The sequence below is a fragment of the Myotis davidii genome, unplaced genomic scaffold, assembly GCF_000327345.1.
Source record: "Myotis davidii unplaced genomic scaffold, ASM32734v1 scaffold806, whole genome shotgun sequence".
In the NCBI taxonomy this organism is placed as follows: Eukaryota; Metazoa; Chordata; class Mammalia; order Chiroptera; family Vespertilionidae; genus Myotis; species Myotis davidii.
This window is the reverse complement of record NW_006297381.1, coordinates 1,263,180-1,268,407: the sequence shown is the minus strand read 5'-3', so window position 1 is coordinate 1,268,407 and position 5,228 is coordinate 1,263,180. Positions and strand designations below refer to the sequence as shown.

The 5,228-nt window shown below is 45.7% G+C and overlaps 1 long non-coding RNA gene across 1 annotated transcript in view; it reads right to left on the bottom strand.

Moving 5' to 3' along the window:
* The window catches only part of LOC102761064, a 591,348-nt gene that overhangs the window by 2,325 nt on the left and 583,795 nt on the right, over positions 1-5,228 (bottom strand). The gene's annotated exons all lie outside the window — the stretch shown is intronic.

Sequence of the window (5,228 nt, the reverse complement as noted above, 5' to 3'; positions counted from 1 at the left end):
CAGTGAAAATGTGTTAAAGTTGCAGAGAGAGATCCATATCCGATTCTGATTCACCTACACAGAAGTGGCAGGTGTTAACTTCCTAACCAAGGCAGTAACCCAGAGGCAGGTTTTGTTTCTAATCTGCCAGTGAGGACCCACAGGCTCGGAAGAAAGCCATCTGACTGCATCAGCGCTCTTGCCACCTCCCTAAGATTATTTGATTTCTTCTTGTCATGATCAATTTACTAAGCCCAGGCTGGATTTTTTTATTTAGATGATATTGTTGGTTTGTCATCCGCTGCAGATCTATGCAGGAGGTGCCCCGGGGGATGGCACTCACTTCAGAACAATGTTGGACTCAAATTGGAAAAATGCCTCTTTGGCGGGAACAAATTATTGTTTGAATTGCTTCGAGCAGAGCTGGTGTTGCCAGATGGGCTCCGGCCTGACCTTGTCCAAACCAAGTGGCTGCCTAAGTACCTTAGTCCCACCGAACACCGCTGGGAGGACAGCGCAGCTATTTATGCGCTAAGTAGGAACGTGGAGCCATGCACTTATCACCAAGCAATCAATTTCACTACAAGCCAGGGTTCTCCTTTCCGCAGCCCAACACCCCAACAGTGACTCAATCACCGGCAACCCATGGGTTTCCCCTCAGGACTGGGTTCCCATCACAGGGCCCCACCATGCTTGTGGCGAGACGGTGCCTCAGGGTCCCCATCTGTAAAAGGATGATAATAACCATTGCCTCACGTGTCCTCACGTGAGGCAAAGACCTTGGCATATGGCAAGTCATTGACCAATGTTAGCTGCCTCCCTGGCATCCTCCAGACGTCTTTGCGAGACCTGCTTCCCATGGAGTAATGAGACTTAAAATGTTCTGTTTTTAACCTTTTCTCTCTGGTTCCTGTGTTCTTCTGGTTTCCAGTCATCAAAGTGCTGGCTGTCTGTTCTCTCCCCCGAGAGATTTTTTCTTCTGCACATTGAGTACGGGTTGTTTCTAAAAATTTCTGTAGGTCAGGGTTATGTACGCCCACTGTGTAGGGCCACCAACAGCCTGGATCCTGGCTCAATGGTCCCCGTGAACAGGTGGAGAGAAACCTCTGCTGCTGATATGTGCGAGGCCTCAGAGGATTCAGAAGGTAAGAGCCTGTGGTGGATTAAATAGTAACCACCTCCCCAAGGCCCCCCAACGCCAGGAAAGGTATGCCCAGGTCCTCTCCCCTGAAACCTGCGCAGGTGACCTCATTTGGAAATAGGTCTTTGCAGATGTGATGACGGATCTTGAGATGAGGTCATCCTGGACAATCCGAGTGTCCTCTTAAGAGACAGGGAGAAAAGACGCCATATGATGACAGTCAGGGACTGGAGTGATGTGGCCACAAGCCAAGGAATCCAGAGCTACCAGGAGCTGGAAGAGGCAGGAAGGACCCTCCTCCCCCAGAAGCTCTGGCAAAAGTACACTTGCTGATACCTTGGTTCCCGGCTTCTGCCTTGCAGACTGCAAGAGGATAGATCCCTGTTGTTTTGAGCCACTGCACTTGTGGCAGGTGTTTCAGACACCACAGGGAACTAACAGAGGCCTCCAGGAGCTTCCAATGCAAATCTCCTTAGTTTGATACTTATCCCTGAGAAAAGGAATGCATAACCCTAGGACCACTCATGTAATCCATGCCCTAGGGCCGTGGTCGGCAAACTACGGCTCGAGAGCCACATGCGGCTTTTTGGCCCCTTGAGCGTGGCTCTTCTACAAAATACCACGTGCGGGCTCACGTACAGTGCGATTGAAACTTCGTGGCCCATGTGCAGAAGTCGGTTTTCAGCCTGGGCAAGTCTATTTTGGAGAAGTACTGATTATATTTGGCCCTGTTGACTAATGAGTTTGCCGACCACTGCCCTAGGGAGAAGGAAAACACTTTAACAAGAGACCCCAGGGCAGTCTTGGGTTGGGCTCTGGGGCCCTGTGTTTGCAGAAGACAGACCCGGGAACTGGTGAATGACTTCAGGGGTCAGTCCTGGTGGGGCAATGGTGCTTGCATCTGAGTGGGAGTTGAGTAAGGATCCTGCATCTTGGACACAGCACTGTTCTCCTGGCCTGGGAGGCTCAGAAAGTCCCCCGAGTGATTCATAGGAAACACTTGCAGCTTAAGTCTCTGGGGGCCTTGGGAGACAAAGCCGAGGGTTCACCTGACAAGGCTGATCAGGCTTATGATCAACTGCCCTTCTGCTGGGGGAGAAACCCGAGCATTTCCCTCTTCCCTTTCAAAGGGAAATAAATGCTATGGCAAGATGGGTTCTAACATTACAACAAAGTACATTTCGACATCACACTCCAAAACGAATGCAGGAGCACATTTCACACTTGGAATCAAAGTTATGGAAAGAGGAAAACTAATTTTGCCTCCACCCTTCTAGGTTCTTGGCTGAAGGCCCCTCCCATAATAAAAGACAGGTTAACAGGAAAACAACAAACAGAACTTTACTGACATGTATACCTCCTGCAGGCAAGGAGAGACCCAGGAAAACTCAGTAACTCCCCACAGGGAATGGCCAGAGCCACCACCTTAATTACCATCCCCAGCTAAAGACAAAAGATGTTGGGGGGCAGGGAGGTCTGGGAGATTATCTGTAAAAGCAGAATAATCAAGGGCATGGCTGTTGTGCAGATTTAAGTCATTATCTCCATTGGTGAAAGTTTCTGGACATGTATCATCCTTCTTTCCCTGGGACAGAGGGAGACACCCTTACAAGTGTAGGTTTCCCTTATAAACATAAAGTTCTCTTAAAAGAGGGCAACGTCTACTCTGTTTTCAGAGCTCATCCTGAGTCTGCTGTTCCTTAAAAATAATCACCCCCAAACAATCCTTATGCCAAATATGCGTATTTGGGGTGGCAAATTCTGCTCCCCTTCCATTGTAATTGGTTTCCTTTTCAACGTTAGTTTCCATAATAGTTTGGACTTAAGTTTCTTATTGTTCTAAGGAAAACAAAAAATTACTTCTAATGTAAAAGAATCCAACCAATACCAGTTTAAATTCTTGCACTTGGAATACAGTGATTTACTGCAACCTGAATTCTTTTTTTTTTTTTACCTTAATAAATGTGCTGCACTCAGCATGGCCAGGGGTGAACCTGAGGGGGATGGTGAAGGATTAAAGCAGACAGACAAGAGAATAAAGCTGGGGCTAGGTGGGATACTGCTTTTGGATGGAGAGAAAGTGCCACAGTCTGCAAGCCAAGTCTTTATTTTATAGCCAGATTCCAGGAGGCAAAGTAAGGGCATAGTCAAGATGTTTACAATGTTCTTGAGGGTTTCCAATCTACTTAATTACATGCACCTGAACTCTATCAAGCTTTGTTTTGGCAGCACTTGCTGCACCTCCAGCAGCCTATATCACTCAGATGCCACCTGGAACCACAGGTTGGGACCATAAGGTCAAGCTTACAACTACAGCCTTTGGGTATAATTGTGCTGGGAGGGCTTTGCCCTCCAAGCTGGGTCTAGAAAGTGGCTTTGTCACAAGAGGACCATGCCCTCTCATTAGCCCCAAGGCTTGATCTTGTCCCAATGCTGTAGCTGCTCTCCACAAATAAATACTCAGACTTTTAAAAAGTAAACATAAGTCATAATGACTATTTGGCCCAATGCTTCCATTTTGTAGATGAGGGAAATGAGAGTCAGAGAGGCTAGGGAATTGGCCTGGACAGCTAAAGGCATGAGAGGGATTGGAATCCATCTGGTCTACCTGCTATGTATGTTATATTTTCCTACACACCACATATTATCCTTGAATCTGAACATTTAAATCATTGGTCTAAATTTAAATGCCTTAATTAAGGATAATGATTTTGACTCAAATTAAAAACAAAACACTGAATCACTGTATTGTCTTGTAACCATCATTTTTCCAAATTTGAAGTCATGTATGTCATTTGGATGAATTCTTCAGCCCGTTCCCTCAACTAAAAACACCAAGGTTCCACTAAGGCCGCTTGAATATATGAAGAATAGCCTAAATCGTGTGCACTGACTTACTTTACCCGCTTCATAACAGGTCTCCATTCACAGTTGCTCGGTTCCTGCAAGACCACAAATGGCCAGCAGATGGAAGCAAATAACTTCTCAAAACATCAAAAGCTCCAGGGGATAGACCAGACCATCCAATTCCCTGAGTCTGTAAACTTCATGAAATACTATAGTCTTTCTGCTCCTTCAGAATTTAAGTCTCAAATGACGATGTGTTTTAATTAATAAGCCTTAATTACTTACCAGGAATGTGATAATTCGAGGAGGCATTTTATTAGTATGTGTTAAAGAAGTTTCATTCTGATAGAGATCCCTGTTTAGGCATAGGGTATTATTCTGGAAACACTGAGGTTTCCATGAAAACATGAAGAAGACCAAGAATTTAAGCCTAGTTCACCTAAAATCATACAAATGGCCAAAAAACGTAAGTAAACTACAATCTCAACAAAAATCCATTCAGCCAAGAGAGCCAGATCTGGCTTAACTGGCTAGGTCAGAATGCAAAGTTGCTGACTTTATAAGTATTTGGAGGGGCTTTACGGAGGAATAGGAGTATTTCATTTGGGAGGAGGTAGCAGGAGATGTTTGTGCAGCCAGAAAGAGCACAAAACAATTCCCTCATCCAGCTTTTGTGCACATACAGAGAGCAGGGCATTCATCTAAGAAGTCAGCCTTCTTTCTCTGAGGATAACACCACCATAGAAATTATTTTGTTGTCTTCATCCTAAGTTTTATGTCTATGGTTATGCTTATATGTTCTTTGGCTAATGCCTTCACCTTCTTTCATTCTTTTTTTTTTTTTTTTTCAGCTTGGTTCTCAGGGGACGAGAGCGAGCTGGCAGGAGCCCAGGCAACCCAGGGCTGCTGGCTCAGCACAGTTAAATGTGATATGGAGGAAGGCGGTGCCCCTCAGGTAGGAGCCCTGTGTCAGGAGGTGAACTCAAACCAAGGGTCTGTTTGCAAATAAGAGCTATGCATAGGCATCACAGCGGGAGTGTAATGAGAGCGCTTTTAATTAACTGTAAAAGTAATTACCCATATTAGATGTAAATCGCACTTGTTTTTACATGAGGTGAGTAATTTCAGTGCAGCTTTTAAGAATAATGCTGGTGGAGGAGTTGTCAGCTGCAAACCCTCCCTACAAGCCATGGTGCTAAACACAGTGTGGGGATAAACACCACAGCTAGCCCCGGCTTGGCCCCTGCGGCTCCCCTTTTCA